Genomic DNA, 19,588 nt, shown 5'->3' on the forward strand with positions numbered 1-19,588 from the left:
TATATTATCCCGGTTAGATTATTGTAATGCCATTTATCTTGGCATCACTAAGAACTGCTTTCAAAGACTACAATTGATTCAGAATACCGCCGCGAAGTTGATCTATGGAAAGAGCAAATTTGACCATGTGACTCCTATGCTTTTCTCTCTCCATTGGCTCCTGGTTTATTTTAGAATTCAGTTTAAGTGTTTATGTATTGTTTTTAAGATTTTACATGGTATCTTTGCTCTTCTTGTTCCTCTGCTATGGAATGTTTATAGATTTTCATATGCGAGAGGCATTCATCGATTTAAAGTTTCGCTTTCTTCTAGGAAAGGAATTCAAGGAATTAAGAATTTTAGCAGCTCTCTGGCGTTTAAATTTCCCCAACTGTGGAATGAACTTCCCCTAATTTTGAGGTGTCCCAGTTCCTTCCAACTCTTCCATAAACTTCTAAAATCTTTTTTATTCGCTAAACATTTTGAAAACTAACTCTTGTATTTCAGTTTACTTTATTTTTTTTAATTTATTATTTACCACGTCAAGCTTCCTTTGGTTGAAGACCCGGTATATAAGGTTAAGTTTTAGTTTAGTTTAGGATCACAATCTAACTGTGGTACCTGGGCTAATGGAGGGTTAAGTGACTTGCCCAGAGTTACATTACATTACATTACATTACATTAGGGATTTCTATTCCGCCATTACCTTGCGGTTCAAGGCGGCTTACAAAAGATTTATAAACGGGGGTTAGATTGGGAGAACGATTGATTTACTAGAGTGGTAAAGGGTGGATCTTTTGACATTTCTCAGGTTGTTAAGAGTAAGGTGGCTTACAAAAGATTTGAAAGGGGGTAACAATGGAAGCATGTTTGTCAAATTTAGAGTTATTAAGAGAACGTGAAGTTAGGGCTGCTTCAGGAATTTCTTGAAAAGTATAGTTTTTATTTCTTTTCTGAATGTCTTGTAGTCAGGGGTGGTCATCAGAAGGTTGGAGATCTGGTTGTTCAGTCTTGCGGCTTGAGTGGCTAAGAGGCCGTCATGTAGTTTTGATCGTTTTACTTCTATGATTGGAGGAGGTATGAATGGGGAATGCGTTTTTCTGTGTCTGGTTGTGGATGCTTGGATGAGGCAGTTGTTCAGGTAGGATGGGCTGTCTCCATTTAGGGCTTTAAATAACATGCAGTAGAATTTAAATTGTATTCTTTCTTGGATTGGTAGCCAATGTGAGTTGATGTAAGCTTCTGTGATATGGTCATGTTTTCTTAATGAGTAGATGAGTCTCAAAGCTGTATTTTGGATAGTTTGTAGTTGCCTGGTCATAGTAGCAGGGCATGGAAGGAAGAGGATGTTGCAGTAGTCCAACAGTCCTAGGATTAGGGATTGTACTATAAGCTGGAATTGTGCTCTTTCAAAGAATTTCCGGACTAGTCTCAGATTTCTCATGATTGCGAAGGTTTTCTGTATTATTTTATTTATTTGCGATTGCATGGTACAGCATCTGTCTATAGTCATTCCAAGTAGTTTTATGGTGGATTGGATGGGATAGTTGATTGAGTTGAGTTCTAAATTGGTTATGGTTTGGACTTTGTCATTTTCGAGGAGGATGAATTTGGTTTTGTCTGGGTTGAGTTTAAGTTTGTGATCTTTCATCCAAGTCGAAACTGTTTCTAGTGTTCGAAGTAGTGTGTTTGTCATGGTGGGTTTTGGCTGATCGTATGGTAGGAGAATGGTAATGTCATCCGCATAACTATAGGTGGTTATGCCTAGATTGTCCAGATATGTTCCGAGAGAGGCAGTGTATAGGTTAAAGAGGGTAGGGGATAGAGGGGATCCCTGTGGTACGTCGCAGGGGTTTGACCATGGTTCTGGTCCGCGGACCAAATACAGCCTGCTTGGTCGTTTTATGCGGCCCATGGTGACTGTATGCCGGCTTGAGAGCGCATTGCCACCCCTGGGTGTTTTACCATCTAGCCTGCTTCCTCCTCCTCACTGTTGCAGTCTTCTTGTGCATAAAGCCGCGGGTGATGGCACCTCATCCAGAAGCATTCCTTCTGATGTTGCAATGTCAGAGAGAAAGCTTCCGGTTCATGTGCGGGATGCGTGTAGGAGCTGCCGCCCGTGGCTTTGTACACAGAAACAACTGCGGTAGTAAGGAGGAGGGAGCCGGCCAGAAGGTAAACACCTACTGGGGGGAGGCACCTAGTTGAAGCACAGAATGGAGGGAGGAAGAGGGGCGTGTTGGGACTCGAGAAAGAGGGAGCACAAACTTCGGACAAATGATAGGAGGGAAGGAGGGAGGGGACATGAACTTGGGACATAAAATGAAGGGAAGGAAAGAGGGGAGCATGAGTCATAGAATGGAAGAATGGAGAGAGTGAGGGAAAGAGATGTTGAGGTAAGGGAGGGAATAGAAAGGGAGAATTGGGTTTCTGAGAAAGGGAAATAAAGAAAGAAGAGAATTGTTGGGCAGAGAGAATTATTGGACATGGTGGGAGAGGAGTGAGGTAGAGATGCATGGGGAACAGAGAGATGTCAGACCACTGGAATGGGAAGGAGAGAGAGAGAGAGAGATGCCAGACCACAGAATGGAAGGGAAGGAGGGGAGAGAGAGAGATGCCAGACCACAGAAAGGAGAGGAGAGAAGGAGAGAGATGTTAGACCTTGGGAAGAGGTTGGGAAGGAAAGAGAAATGCCAGACCATGGGAGAGGAGAAAGATTTCAGGCTATGGGAAGGAGAGGAGAAAGATGCCAGAATATATGAGGGGGAAGGGGGAAGACAGAGTTGTCTGACCATGGGAGAGGGATGAGATGGTGCACAGGGATGGAGGGGAAGGAGATACAGAGGGAGGAGATGGTGCACAGCAATGGGTGCAGTAGGGAAGAGATAAGAAGAAATGCGTCCTATGGATAGATGGGAAGAGGGGAGAAGAAAGAGGGAAGAGATGGTACACATGGATAGATGGGAAGGGAAGACATGGAAAAGTAGATAGATTTTGAGAAGAAAGCAGAAAAATGGATGAAAGTTGAATGTTGAAAGTTAATGCTAAAGATGGATGTATATCTAACACAAAACTGACCTATGATAGTAACAAGCCTATGGAGAGTGATCAAACAGATGTTTATAAAAATACTCAGAGATATGAAACTCTGAAGGGAAGGCTGAAAAACCTCCCTTGGGTAAACAGTTCACCTTCCAGTCATTGTTATTTCATAAAAAATCTTTGAACACAAACTCCAAAAGGCTGTGCATGAAACAATTTCAAAAGATTCAAAATAGTCCAACGATTTGTCTTATTCTAATGTTCTGCAAAAGTTACTTTACAACAAATGCTGATGGAACTTGCACTTAGCTTGTGAGCAGGATTGAAGGGGGGATTTTTTATGAAATAACAATGACTGGAAGGTGAACTCTTTACCCAAGGGAGTTTTTTCAGCCTTCCTTTCAGAGTTTCATATCTCTGAGTATTTTTATAAACATCAGTTTTGTGTTAGATATATCTTCAGCTTTTTCTGACCTAGAGTCTATACTCAGTATCCCTGAACGTATTGCAGCAAAAAGATGGATGTATGGCAGAAAGTGAAGGAGAGAAAAACAGCAAATGGATAAGGTGATCCTGAATACACAGTTAGAGACAGAAGGATGTGCAGCCAGAGACTGGGAAAAGATGGTTTGAAAAACAAAATTACCAGACAACAAAGGTAGGGGAAATGATTTTATTTTCAATTTAGGGCTCCTTTTACTAAGGTGCGCTAGCGTTTTTAGCGTGCATTGAAGATTAGCGCGCGTAAATCACGCGCTAAACGAAAAATACTAACGCAAGCTCTATGGAAGCGTTAGCGTCTAGCATGCACGGCATTTTAGTGCGCACTAAGCGTGTGCTAAAACCACTAGCGCACCTTGGTAAAAGGAGCCCTTAGTGATTGAATTGTGTCAATTTTGAGAATTTACATCTGCTATATAAATTTTGCACTGTTCAGAAAGAAATGCATTTGTTTCTATTTCTCTGGGGTTGTACTGCATGCAGAGCCTTGAATCTCAGAGTTTGGTTAGTATATATTAGTAATTTTAGTTTGTGGTCCCTTATTCGCATATCTGTGTTCTGGTAGGAATGAATGTTGAGAAGCATAGTGTTCTTTGTGTAGTTTAATTTTGTGGTTAACCATTATGTGTTGTTAATAAGATTATATTGTGTGTATATATGAAAAATGAATGGAAAAATGGTATTACAATTAGTACTATTATGGGGGCAGGGTCTGGGGTGGAGATTGGGCGGGGTCTGGCCCATGACTTAGCCTGTGTTTTAGATTTTGCCCCCTTAATGTGATTGAGTTTGACACCCCTGCTTTAGGCTGTTGCAAAATTACTGCCCGACAGTGTTGCGCTCTGGGCTACAGATCTATCAACCATCACGCATATTACGTTCCATGGACGGGGTGAGTTTGAAAGTGCCATCTTTGACCTTTGCAAAACTATTTGTAACTTGTAAAACTATGTTTTCCATACAGGAACCGGTTTGCTGGAATGCTCTTCCTTTGGATTTAAGGCAGGCTCCTACTTTGGCTCAGTTTGGGAAAGGTGTGAAAATAGTCTGATTTGCACGTCAATTTATGAATTTATAAATCTGTTTGAGGTGGCTTTTTATTGAATATCTTCTTTTACGGCCTTTTTACAGAGCCGTGCTAGCGGCTGTGCTGCGCTAATGGTCCCGAAGCCCATAGAGATTTAAAGGGCTTCGGGGCTGTTGCTGCACGGCTTTGTAAAACAGGCTGTTAGTTGTATGATCTGGGGGGGGTTTTCCTCTCTTCTTTTTATCTAGTTTTTATATTATACATTTGTTGTTTCTGGGTTTGGTTTTTGTAGCTCTTATTACATAGATTTTGTATTTTTTTGTGTGTTTTTGTCTTGTTTTGGTTTTTTTGATTATGTATATAATTTTGGAACCCACTTAGCATTGTTGGATTTGCGGGATATAAATATTTGAAAGAAAGAAAGAAAGAAGGAAGGCAGGAGAGATATTTGACTGGGATTTTGGCACCCTTTATCAAGGGTGCCCTGGCCAGTGACTCATCTGGTTCATAAGTTGAACTGTCCCTATCCTTCCTATTGGCTGGATCCTACCAACAGTATCTGCTAATAGTAAAACTAGAAGCAGGTAGTGCAGCCTCACTTACACAGGGGTGGAGGGAGACTTGGAGAACTGCAGTTAGTTTTAAACTTTGAAAATTGTTCAGATATGTTAGCAGTCCTTCCAGCTTTCAAACATGAATGCAAAAATCTGTAAAATCCTGAAAAAGCCAGACAGTATCACAATTCCTTACATTTTACCTTCTCCATTTTGATGAGGAAAACATTGATGTAGTCACGGGGATTGTCGGGATCCAGGGTCTCCTGATGAGCCTTGATTATATCCTAAAGAACGGGTCTCATAATTTCTTGATTTATCAATATCTTTTTGTGTGGTCCTGGCAGATAATCCATGATTTCTGGGTAGATATTGTACAGCTGAAAGATCAGAGTAGAGGAGTGATATATTTGTATGGAAGATCACAAGTCTGACTTTGGTCTATTTCTCATTTCATCCTATGAATGATAGTTAAAGCAACAGTTGGTCTTAGCGTTAAAATACTGTTTCCTCCTAAAAGCTCTATAAAATTTTGTTGCACAAGACTGCTTAGAAGTATAGTGGCCTATGAGAGAGTCCTCTGTGACATACGGTAACTTAGGCAACACCTCATGTATAACAGAAAGGAATTCAGAGTCTGCTTAATATAGTGTGGGTGGATTTTAACCAGAGGTGCCCACTGCCCAGGGGGTGCAGATAGGTGCTTAATGGGGTGAGGAGAAGGCATCTGCCCAGGTAGCTTAATAGCTGGGTAAATTCCTCATGCTGAAAACTTCACTTAATATTTGCACACTTAATATTTGCACCGGATCCTGCTCCCTGCCTGCTTATTTGGCAGGATGCCCTGCCCACTTTTAACTCGGGCTCTCTTCAGCCCTCTCTCAGCTCCATTAAGGGGCTCAGAGGGCCACCGCGTGTTTCAGAACCCAGCACAGTGAAGGAAAGGGAGCCAATTGTCCCTCTCACTGCACCGAGACTCCAAGTCAAACTTTCATCTTTGCTGAGAAGACCCGCCCCCTTCTCCCCAGATTCTGTCTGTTTAACCTCAACCCTTTAAAGGTCTCAGGCCTCCAGTGTGGGTTTTTTTTTCCACTTTAAAGCTTCAGCACAGTAACTTTTGCCATCTCATAAAGCAAACTGAATCAGGAATCTGCTGCCAGTCATGCCAACCCACTGATTTTAGCTTCTAGTCCCCCCTTAATCTCAGAGCTGTCATGGCCGATGTCACAGGAAAGGTCTTAGCCTTACTGGTCCTCTACTTACTAGGTACGAGAAGTCTGATATCAAGAGCTTTAGCATTTGAATCAATTCAAACTCACTTTACATGAGACAGAGAATCACCAGGTCCGAAAAATCTTTTCACCCCTCTCGCCACCTTTATGACTGCACGGAAACAGGTCCCTTCCCAATCCCTGTGGTTAACTCTTCCCGCCGTCCCTTAAGACCAACGCACAAAAGACAATGACTCCTAAAAAACCTATAACACTCAGAGCCGTTGGCTCCTCTAGATCATTACAAGCTATCTGGAGCTTACCTGAACATTCGTTCAGTCAGGGATAAGGCACAACTGGTCAAAGACTGGCCGGAAGAAACCCATCTGGATATTCTACTTCTAACTGAAACATGATTAACCTCTGATCAGGATATCATCATAGGTGATATACTACCTTCAGACTACAAAAGTATCCCTTTATCAAGAATCAAAAAAGAGGAGGTGTTTTAGCAATAATTCTCCGAGACCACTTAAAGTTACAAGTGTTAGGCTCCAAACTGACTACTGACCTGGAAATTCTCACCTGTAAAATATCTAAAGAGGATTGCAAAGACAACTTTATCCTCACAATATTTTACATTCCCCCCCAACAAATGGCACCTAGCAAAAGAGGAATTCTATGAATTCCTCCTTGCAAACTTGGTAGCCGGTGCCTACAACTTTATAGCCGGGGATGTTAATTTACACCTCGAATAGGCAGACAATTCCAATGTAACTGACCTACTTTCCTTCATTACATCATTAGGGTTCTCCAAACCATACCCGACTAAAATCCACCAGAAAGGTCACCACTTAGATCTGATCACATTCCTTTCTAATGTTCCAACGAACCCCAGTATAAGTCTCAAAGGTGAAACCTGGTCCAATACTCCCTGGTCAGACCATCTCTTATGCAACTTTGAACTATGCTGGATTAAAAGACAACTTAAAACAAAACCAAGAAACAACTTCAAAGAGAAAACTATTTGCACAAGAGGACAGCTGTACCCAGTAGAATTTTGGACGCACTATAGCTTAATCTCCAACCCAGCTTTTGACCCTAACTTCATTTTAGGATGGAAAAACTTTAGTGATCAGGTCTTAAACGGCATAGCCCCTCTGAAAAAACGTAAAAAAAGACATTGTTTATCAGACAACTGGTACGATACCAACTTAATGTTCTTAAAGTGGGAATTATGCAAATTGGAAAGAATATGGTGCAAAACAAGGAAAGATGAGGATAGACTTACTTGGCGATTAAAGGTTAAAGAATACAAAATAATGATCAAAGAAAAGTGTAGCAAACATCACTCCCAAAAAATTAATTCTCCTACTTTAAATAGTCATGAACTCTTCAAAATAGTCAATTCTTTGTTTGATATTGAATTCCACAAGTACTCCAATACAGACTCTCCACCCTCTGCGGCGATCTTAGCTGACTTTTTCGCTACAAAAATCCACAAATTGAGATCATCTCTTGCAGATTCAAGCATAGATCTACCTATCATGTTTCCTGCCTTAGACAAAGAAGGTAGAGCTGTTCATATGATCTGGAATCACTTTGAAAACCCAGACTGGAGCCACTTCCTCAAGCTTTACTCAAAATATGTAAAATCCAATTGCCTATTGGACAACTGCCCACCGACTGTTATAAAAACTGCTCCTATCTCCTTCAAGGCTGAACTTTTTAACTGGGTTTCATCATGCATGCGTACCGGTAAATTCTCGGAGGAACTTGGTCATATCTTCGTGACTCCTATTATCAAAAACCCAAAGGAGTCCGTTTCCTTGACGGCCAACTACAGACCCATTGCCAACATACCATTCTTTCTTAAACTAATGGAAGGTCTGTTTAACATCGACCTCACGGAATATTTAGAGAAGTTTAACATTCTACATAATTCTCAATCTGGCTTCCGAACAAATTACAGCACTGAAACAGTTTTGGCCTCCATGACTTTTCCATTTGTTTTCCCGGGAAAAAAGCGCACTGGTACTGCAGTTCGACCTGAGCAGTGCCTTTGACCTTGTTGATCATGACCTCCTGCTTAGGTGCCTTGATTCCATCGGCATTTCTGGACAGGTACTAAATTTGTTCATGGGTTTCCTAAAAAAACGTACATACCAGGTCTACAGTGAAGGAACCTTCTCTCAAGCTTGGTCCAATCCCTGTGGAGTACCACAGGGCTCCCCACTCTCCCCCTCACTTTTCAATATCTACATGGCTTCAATGGGAAATATGCTATCCGATTTAAAACTGAAATTGTACATATATGCAGATGATATAATAATTATTATTCCCATAACCTCATTGACCCAAGAGACAGAATAATTCATCTTATCCGTCCTTACCAAGGTAGAACATTGGACTATGCACTCCAAACTAAAACTGAATCCCGAAAAAACCAAGATCTTCTTGGCAAGTCCCAATAACAAGATCGTGAATACCTCCTTGAGACTAAATAAATCAGATTACCCAATTAATCTCACAACCAAAATCCTTGCCATCACCCTGGACCGAAGCCTGATGTTTGAAGATTATACTAATGCTCAAATCAAAAAATGCTTTCTCACTCTAGAAACATAGAAACATAGAAAGATGACGGCAGAAAAGGGCCAAGGCCCATCAAGTCTGCCCACTCTATAGACCCTCCCCTTAATATTATACAATGTTTTACCCTGACCCACTTAGGGATCCCACATGGGCGTCCCATTTATTCTTAAAATCTGGCACGCTGCTGGCCTCGATTACCTGTACTGGAAGCTTGTTCCATTGATCAATCACTCGCTCCGTGAAGAAATACTTCCTGGTGTCGCCGTGAAATTTTCCGCCCTTGAGTTTGAGCGGGTGCCCCCTTGTGGTTGAGGGGCCTCTGAGAAGGAAAATGTTATCTTCCACTTCTATACGTCCGGTGACGTATTTAAACGTCTCAATCATGTCTCCCCTCTCCCTGCGTTCCTCGAGAGTGTAGAGCTGCAAATTGTTTAGTCTTGCTTCGTACGAGAGACTTTTAAGCCCTGAGACCATTCTGGTGGCCATCCTTTGGACCGACTCGACCCTCTGCATGTCTTTGCGATAATGTGGCCTCCAGAATTGCACGCAGTATTCCAGATGAGGTCTCACCATGGTCCTGTATAATGGCATTATGACTGCAGGCTTTCTGCTGACGAAACTTCTACGGATGCAACCCAGCATCTGTCTTGCCCTTGAGGAAGCCTTCTCCACCTGATTGGCAGATTTCATGTCTGCGCTAATGATTACTCCTAAATCTCGTTCTGCTGAAGTCCTGGTCAAGGTCTCCCCGTTCAAGGTATAAGTTCTACATGGGTTTCTGCTACCCAGGTGCATGACCTTACACTTTCCAGCATTGAAGCCCAGCTGCCAGGTTGAGGACCAGCATTCCAATGTACGCAGGTCCTGCGCCATAATATCTTGTAGATTGTCCTCGCTTACCATATTACATAGTTTGGCGTCATCGGCGAATAATGTTACCTTACCTTGAAGCCCTTGAGTCAGATCTCCTATGAATATGTTGAAGAGGAGTGGACCCAAGACCGAGCCCTGCGGCACCCCGCTGGTCACCTCTGATGTCTCAGAGAAAGTACCGTTAACCATCACCCTCTGAAGTCTGCCACTCAGCCAATCATTGACCCATGCCGTCAGAGTCTCTCCTAACCCCAACGATTTCATCTTGTTTAACAGTCTGCGGTGTGGGACGCTGTCAAAAGCTTTACTGAAGTCCAGGTACACTATGTCTAGTGAATCTCCTTCGTCCAGTCTTTTTGTTACCCAGTCAAAGAAGCTGATGAGGTTTGATTGGCAGGACCTACCCTTGGTGAATCCATGTTGATTGGGGTCCCGTAGATTCCCTTCGTCCAAGACCGTGTCCAATTGGCGTTTGATCAGTGTTTCCATGAGTTTGCATACTATCGATGTCAGACTCACCGGTCTGTAATTTGCAGCCTCTGTCCTGCAACCCTTTTTGTGTAGAGGAACGACGTTAGCTGTTTTCCAGTCCAAGGGGACTGTCCCTGTACTCAGTGAGAGATTGAAGAGCACGGCTAACGGTTCTGCCAGGACATCACCTAACTCCCTGAGCACTCTGGGGTGCAGATTGTCCGGTCCCATGGCTTTGTCCACCTTGAGTTTTGTTAGCTCAAAGTAAACCCCGCTGGATGTGAATTTAAAATTCCGAAACGGGTCTTTTGTGTTTGACTGTGGCTTCAATTGAGGGCCGGACCCTGGCGCCTCGCAGGTGAAGACCGAGCAGAAGTATTCGTTTAGTAGTTCGGCCTTTTCGGGATCCGATTCTGCGTAATTCCCGTCCGTTTTTTTCAGGCGTACTATCCCGTCTGTGTTTTTTTTCCTGTCACTGATATACCGGAAAAAGGATTTGTCCCCTTTCTTAATGTTGTTTGCTAGAGTTTCTTCCACTCGAAGTTTGGCCTCCCTGACTGCTGTTTTGACCTCTGTGGACTTGATCCTGTGTAGCAGTTGATCTTCGCTTTTTCCTGTGCGTTTGAAGGAAGCAAATGCGTTTTTCTTCTCCTTAACGAGACGTGAGATCTCTGCGGTGAACCACTGGGGTTTGTCTTTTCTTCGCCGTTTGTGTGATGATTTTATGTAACGGCCGGTTGCCTCGTGTATGACAGATTTCAGGGATGACCACATATCCTCCACATTCCCTGTCTCAGTTTGGACCTGGAGCGCCTGATGGACGAAGACTCCCATGCGTGCAAAGTCTGTTCCTCGGAAGTTGAGTACATTTGTTTTAGTGTTTGATCTATGGAAACCTTTCCTCAGGTGGAACCATACCATGTTATGATCGCTGGAGGCTAGCTTATCTCCCACGAAGACTTCTGAGACACTTTCCCCATTGGTGAGTACTAGGTCAAGGATCGTTTGGGCCCTAGTGGGCTCCATTACCATTTGATTGAGGCGTGCTCCTCTTATGGAGGCTAATAGCCTCTTGCTGCCGCTGGTTGTTGCTGAAGGTGTGCTCCAGTCTACGTCCGGCATATTGAAGTCTCCCATTAGTACAACGTCCCCCCGTAGAGCGATATTTTCTATGTCTTCGATTAGTTCCGTGTCTTTGTCTTCTGGTTGTCTTGGAGGTCTATATACCACACCAAGATACAGGCATTTTTCTCTCCCTCTGGCCAGGTTCACCCAGAGGGATTCCCCGGTGTACTTAACGTCCGTGATTCTGGTAGTTTTGATGCCTTCTTTAATGTATAGCGCTACCCCTCCGCCTAACCTGCCCTCTCTGTCTCGACGAAGTAAATTGTAACCTGGTATGGCCATATCCCACCCATGAGAGTCCGTGAACCAGGTCTCGGATATCGCAACCACATCTAGGTCGGCATTCACTATCTCGGTCTCCAATTGCAGAATTTTATTGCCTAAACTGTGTGCATTGACATACATGGCCCTCCATCCCTTGTGTTTGCTAGGGCTGTCATGCGTATTATGGGTGCTTACCTTGGATTCAGAAGAGTGGTTGTGTCTCGCCTCCACCGGATGATTCCTTACTGTTCTGGAATGTGAGTGGATACCCTCCCCCAACTTACCTAGTTTAAAGCCCTGCGAAGTAGGCGGGCTAGACGGTGTCCAAGTACGTTTTTACCTCTTCTGGTCAGGTGAAGTCCGTCCGGTCCCTGCAGTCCCTGGAGTGTCTTTCCATGGTCCAGGAATCCAAAGTTCATCTCTATGCACCAGTTGCGAAGCCACTCGTTGGTACGTTGGATGCGTTCTTCCCTGGCTCTTCCTCTGTCTCTAACTGGGAGGATGGATGAGAAGACCACCTGTGCACCTGTTTGCTTCAGCTTCCTACCCAGGGCTCTGAAGTCATCGGGTATGTTCTCTGAGATGTTCCTTGCAGTGTCGTTTGTACTACATGGATAAGAAGCATAGGGAAATGGTCATTAGGTTTTAGTAGTTTATCGAGACAGGTGGTGACGTCACGAATCCTGGCTCCAGGGAGACAGCAGACCTCCCTTGACAGCAAATCTGGTCTGCAAATTGGACCCTCGGTTCCTCGCAGCATGGAGTCCCCAATGACTACCACTCTGCGCTCCTTCCGGGGAGGCTGATCAGCGTGCTTTGGAGTCCAAGTTGTGCGCAGGGTATCTTCCCGAGCCTCTTCCGCTACCTCCTCGGTAGTAATGTCCTGCAAGACGTGGTATCTGTTTTTCAGGCTGAGTTGTGGTGAGCTACCCTGTTTGGGACAAAAAGAAGAAAAGGGAAGTGAGAAAAGAGGGGAGGGTTTTCTCCGTTTTCCCGTGGAGGAGGTTACCAGCTGCCAGGGAAGCTCTATGGAAACTTTGTACCATTAAACAATACTTCGATTTCTTTTCCTTTTGACTGCTGGTTCAGTCCCTGATCTTAAGTACCTTAGACTACTGTAATATTATATACTTGGGATCTCTCAAGAAAACCATCAAACGACTGAGAGTCATCCAAAATGCTGCAGTCCGTCTCATTTATGGCCTCAAGAAATCAGATCATGTAAGCCCATATTACAAAACAATACACTGGCTGCCTGTGGAAGCAAGGGTCATTTTAAAGTTTGCTTGCCTTTGCTTCAAAACCATGACAGGTTCATCCCCTTCCTATCTGTCTCACCAATTCGAATTCCCAGGCACAACTAATACACGCAGTACCTACTTGTTCGCTTTTCCATCCCTAAAAGGCCGCACCTACAAGAGATACCTCGATAGAACACTATCATTCCAAGCAGGCAAATGGAGCAAATGTTTAACTAACTTCATCTCAAATGCACTTTCATACCAAATGTTTAGGAAGTCAATAAAAACTTATCTCTTTGACAAATTTCTCTGACCCCACTTCAACCTGATGTACTTCCAAAACACTTCCAGATAAACCTGACTAAACTCATGCCAATGTAATTTCGAAAGTTCTCTGTAATGTCACTGTCTGTATACATTCTCTTCCCTTGTAAACTGCTTAGAACTGTTTGTGGTATGGCGGTATATAAAAATAAAGTTATTATTATTACATTATCCAACAACATTATAAACAATTTATGTAGCATTGTAGCTTTCAGTGTGACTTTGGTAGTACAACTGCATACTACTGCAATTTTAGCAATGACATATGTATCTGTCAGTAATTACTAATGGACATGTGGTTTAAGAAGGGTGTACAAGGGTATCATTGATCAGTTAAAGAGACGCACTGCGGATATTTAGTAGTACTATAGAAATGATAGTAATAGTAACAAAAAGGATTTTGTTGTTTTGTTGAAATTAGAAAAGCGATTAAATCAAATTTTAATGAAACCTAAAACCTTGAAGACTCATTGGAAACCTCCCTGTTGGGTTCTGATCTAGAGAATGAAAAAGCAGGAGTCTTTTAATGGAAATTAACCAGAGAAAGGAGACAGTACAGAGCAACCCTCTAGCTTCCTATCTGGGTCTTCTTTTATTCATAGGGAGGTTCTATCTTGCTCCAAATTCTAGATATGTGAGTAAGGGGCTATTTTCCCGCCCAAGGCAGAGAAAGAATTGACTGTTTAAATTAATATCCTGGAAGGAAATTGAGGCAAAGCAAGATTTTTGTAAGGTGGATGAAATGGAAATGGCTAATATCATTGCCAGTATTACACCCACACGTTCATTACATGATCCATATAATACAAATATTTTGCGTATGATGTCAGGAAAGATCTCCCTATTTGTGACCTTGGTTATAAATAAATATTTGAATGAGGGGGTGTTTCCAGAGATTTGTAAACAGGCGACAGTAACGACAATATTGAAGAAAAATGGTTTGGATACTTAGCAATTGTCCAGTTAAAGACCAATTTCAGTTGTCTTTTTTTTTTTGGTAAGGTCACTGAAAAAATTGTACTACAATAACTGGATGATTACATTCAAAATAATGAATGTTTAAACCTATTCAAGTTTGGCTTTCAGAAAGCACATTGTGTTGAGCTGTTGTTGGTGTCATTTCTGGGGAAAACAGTGTTATTGTATGATTTCCCTAGATATTCAGGAAGGATGGACTCCACCTCAGCAGAGACGGAACGAGGCTACTTGCAAGCAACATCAAGAGAGAAGTTGAGAAATTTTTAAACTAGGAAGAAGGGGAAAGCTGACAGTCAACCGAGAGAGAGAGTCGATGATTCGGGAACCGGTATACCCGGAGGATACCATGCAGGAAGATGGAGGGGAGGACTTACCAGATCGCGGACAGGACAGACCGAAAGAGACACAAGAGGGAAGGACACGCAAGAAGGGAACAGGCTGCAAACTCAAGTGTTTGTACACGAATGCAAGGAGCCTTAGAAATAAGATGGGTGAACTAGAAGCTGTGGCACAAAAGGATGACGTCGACATCATTGGCATCACGGAAACATGGTGGACTGATGAAAATGCCTGGGACACGGTACTACCGGGATACAAACTATACTGCAGAGACAGAGTGGCTCAAAAGGGAGGAGGCATTGCCATATACATCAAAGAGGGAATTGAATCTACTGGAGAGAACATGCCACAACGGACAGATAAGTTAGAGTCTCTATGGATCAAAATTCCAGAAACGAGGATAGGTATCTACTACCGACCCCCAGGGCAGTCCGAAGAAATTGATGAAGAAATGACGGATGAGATTGAACGCAATTGCAAGGGAGGCAATGCAGTTGCCATGGGCGACTTCAATTATCCGGGGATAGAATGGAACCTAGGCACCTACGGCTGTGCTAGAGAGACCAAGTTCCTAAAAATTGTAGGTAATTGGTTCCTGGAACAACTTGTCAAGGAAAACACAAGAGGACACGCAATTCTGGACTTAGTTCTAAATGGGCTGCGAGGACTGGCACAGGATGTAGAAGTAGAAGGGACGTTGGGAAACAGCGATCACAATATGATCCGCTTCAACCTGGAAATAGGGGCGAAACGTCGGCCCAGAACGACGGCCATGGCCCTAAACTTCCGAAAAGGAAACTATGAAGAGATGAGACAGACACATGGTAGGGAAGAAAATTAAGAAGAGGATAAACAATATAAGAACGCTGGAGCAAGCTGGTGCAAAATCTATATATACCACGTATCAACAAGAGATCAAAGAGGAAAATGAATAAAGAACCGGTGTGGCTCACTATAGAGGTTAAGGAAGCAATCAAAGACAAAAAAAACCCCACGTTTATTGAATGGAAAAGATCGAAAATGGATGAAAACTGGAATAAGCACAAACAATACCAATGCAGGTGCCATAAGGCAGTAAAAGTGGCAAAAAGACTACGAAGAAAAAATAGCCAAGGAGGCAAAAAACTTCAAGCCGTTCTTTCGATATATTAAAGGAAAACGACACCCAAAGGAAGTGGTGGGACCGTTGGATGACCAAGGAATGAAGGGAGTGCTAAAGGAGGACATAGAAATCACCAATAGACTGAACACATTTTTTGCATCTGCATTTACCAAAGAGGATATACACAGCATACCGGAACCCATCAAGTTATATGCTGGAAGCGAAAACGGGAAACTAACAGGGTTGACGGTCAGCCTAGAAGAGGTATACAGGCAAATTGATAGGCTTAAGAGCGATAAATCCCCGGGACCGTATGGCATCCATCCGAGGGTCTTCAAGGAACTGAAAGGGACCATAGCTGAACTACTTCAACTAATAGCCAATCTGTCGATCAAAACGGGAAAGATTCTGGAGGACTGGAAGGTGGCGAATGTTACTCTGATCTTCAAAAAAGGTTCGAGGGGAGATCCGGGAAACTATAGACCGGTGAGTCTGACCTCGGTACTGGGAAAGATGGTAGAGGCGCTGATAAAGGACCGCATCATTGATCACCTTTATGGACACGGTCTGATGAGGACCAGCTAGCACGGGTTCAGCAAAGACAGATCTTGTTTGACGAACTTGCTGCACTTCTTTGAGGGAGTAAACAGGCAGGGTGACCCGGTTGACATTGTATATCTAGACTTTCAGAAGGCGTTTGACAAGGTTCCGCATGAATGACTACTTCGGAAAATTGCATGCCATGGAATCGAGGGAGAAATACTCACGTGGATTAAAAACTGGCTGGAGCATAGGAAACAGAGAGTGGGGGTGAATGGGCAATATTCAGACTGGAAGAGCATCATCAGTGGAATGCCGCAGGGCTCGATGCTTGGACCCATAGTCTTCAACATCTTTATAAACGATCTGGACATAGGTACGACGAGCGAGATGATTAAATTTGTGGACAACACGAAGTTATTCAGAGTAGTGAAGACGCAGGGGAATTGCGAAGATCTACAACGTGACATAACCAGGCTTGAGGAATGGACATCGACATGGCAGATGAGATTCAACGTGGATAAATGTAAAGTAATGCATGTCGGTAAGAAAAATCTCAGGCAAGAGTACAGGATGTCTGGGGCGATACTTGAAGAGACCTCCCAGGAAAGGGACTTGTGAGTTCTGATTGACAAGTCAATGAAGTCGTCTACACAATGTGTGGCGGCGGCGAAAAGGGCGAACAGAATGCTAGGAATGATAAAGAATGCTAGGAATGATCACGAACAGGTCAGAGAAGGTTATCATGCTTCTGTACTGGGCCATGGTGCACCCTCACCTGGAGTACTGCGTCCAGCACTGGTCGCCATACATGAAGAAGGACATGTACTGGGCCATGGTGCACCCTCACCTGGAGTACTGCGTCCAGCACTGGTCGCCGTACATGAAGAAGGACACGGTAATACTCAATAGGGTCCAGAGAAGAGCGACTAAGATGGTTAAGGGGTTGGAGAAGCTGCCGTGCAGTGACAGATTAGAGAAACTGGGCCTCTTCTCCCTCAAGGAGATTGAGAGGGGACATGATCGAAACATTCAAGATACTGAAGGGGATAGACTTAGTAGATAAGGACAGGTTGTTCACCCTCTCCAAGTAGGGAGAACGAGAGGGAACTCTTTAAAGTTGAAAGGGGATAGATTCCATACAAACATAAGGAAGTTCTTCTTCACCCAGAGAGTGGTGGAAAACTGGAATGCTCTTCCGGAGGCTATCATAGGGGAAAACACCCTCCAGGGATTCAAGACAAAGTTAGACAAGTTGCTGGTAAGGCTAGTTTCCGTTAGAGCACTGGTCTTTGACCAAAAGGGCTGCCACATGAGTGGACTGCTGGGCGCGATGGACCACTGGTCTGACCCAGCAGCGGCATCTCTTATGTTCTTATGTGTCCGGAGCATTCAATACTGTTGATCTGGCTGTCTTGTTGATGAAATTAGAGAGTGTCGGTATTGGGGATGTAGTGCTTGCATGGTTCCAATCCTACCTCCTAGGAAGATCTATTTGTGTGAAAGGTGGACAAGGAGTGTGTGAAATGAGAATAGTTGCGAAGGGTGTTCCAGGAGTGAAATTATCTCTAGAAGTGATATTCACTACTGGATTTGATGGCACTACCAGGAAAACTCAGATGGCACACCCTGTAACTTTTGAATTACTTGGGGTACAAGTTACACAGCCATGTTTATATGCACCACAATGTCCAGTAAATCTTTTAGGCAGAGATCTGATGACTCAAATGGAGTTGAGAATTGATTTTTCTTCAGAATACCTGTTGGTTACTGAAGAAAATAGACCATTACTTTTAGAATTACAATCTTTACCAGATACTGTCTGGGCCAAATCTCTGTATAAGCATTGCAGAGACGCTCTTGTCTGCAGTTCTCTTTTTGTACTGTGCTGTTTTGTGTTTCACTGCAGACTAGTTGGATTTTTTTTTTTTGCTTTTGTCTGTTCAGTTTGAAACCACATCTAATATACACTCTGAAGTTATTTTATAGGCTGCCACAGAGAGGAATGGCTATCTCCCATGGTCAGTGTTGTCCCACCCAATGTCCACTACATCAACTGCTTGACCAGTTGGTTAAAGAACTCTAAAGGATCAGGATATTTTCTTGATATCATAGTTACATATCTGAAGTTTACTATGAAAAAAGTCTGAAATCACTAAGGAAGAGTTTAGTAGTTTAAAATTCTCATTGACTGAGCTGGTGATAGTCTGAAAGGCTTTATCTTCATAGTCAAAGCGGCTCCCAAAGAGGACATAACAGATGACATTGGCGACTGATCGGCAAATGAATTTTGTGGGCTCTAAGGGTGACTCTGTAAGAAAACATAGAAAAGAAAGTTTTCTAACTATGCACACACACACACAAAACAGTAGTAATTTCAGTTTGGGATTCAGTATTCTATAATGTCATAACAGGCATGCCCATGTGCAGCATGTCATGTACATATATATTTTAAGTTTATTATTTATTTATTTAAAATTTTTTATATCACATAAAAACTATGCGGTTTACAAAATTACATGCATACATATTAAAAATACTAAAACATGTTTCGACAGAACAAGCACAGTAAAACATTAACAGTATCATTATTAAAACCTTTTTTCAAATTCATTCAACAAGATGGAAAGACAAAATCCCGTAAGAAACATTTACAGGACGGTAAGGCTTCAGCAGCAAATAACATTAGCACATGAAGGCATTAACAAATAATTGTGTTTTCAACATTTCTTAAAATTCAGGGCCTGTTTTAAAAAGCTTCGCTAGTGGCTGCTGCGCGGGAACGGCCCCGAAGCCCATAGAGATTTAAAGGGCTTCGGGGCTGTTGCCGCGAAGCGGCGGCTCGCTGGACTCCGCCCCCTTCAAGGTCAGCGCATGCCCTATTTAGAGGGCCCCTCTGTGGCGCACGCCTTGCCAACACAGCACCTCTGCACTAATTTTCACTGCTGCACCAATTTACAAGCTGTTGTTTTATTTGTATTTTAACTTTGTCTTCTAGTTTTGTTTTACCCATTGTCTTATTTTAATTTCAGTTTTGCAATCTTACTGGTCCTCTGCCGCCGCGAAGCGGCGGCTCGCTGGACTCCGCCCCCTTCAAGGTCAGCGCATGCCCTATTTAGAGGGCCCCTCTGCGGCACACGCCAAAGGAGCGCACAAAAGGAGCAGAACTTGCTCCTTAGTGCGCTCCTTCGTGCGCGTTCCAAGTGCGCTTCCCCTCTAGGAACTCTTCTAACTTTCTTAAGATTTCTTAACCATACCTACAAACTGCAGTTCATTAACCTCATTCGCCTGATTACCCTTTACTTCTGTATCTTATACTTACATGATCAGTCTAACCTAGGCTCTCTTAATATGCCAACTACAAATAATAATATCCCAGTCGTCTGGGGGAATAGGCGCATTGGACCTATCGCTTCTAAACC

General features: G+C 43.1%; 1 pseudogene; it reads right to left on the bottom strand.

The window, feature by feature from the left end:
* The window catches only part of LOC117365917, a 94,288-nt pseudogene that overhangs the window by 29,410 nt on the left and 45,290 nt on the right, over positions 1 to 19,588 (bottom strand).

The sequence above is a fragment of the Geotrypetes seraphini genome, chromosome 8 (assembly GCF_902459505.1).
Source record: "Geotrypetes seraphini chromosome 8, aGeoSer1.1, whole genome shotgun sequence".
Lineage (NCBI taxonomy): Eukaryota > Metazoa > Chordata > Amphibia > Gymnophiona > Dermophiidae > Geotrypetes > Geotrypetes seraphini.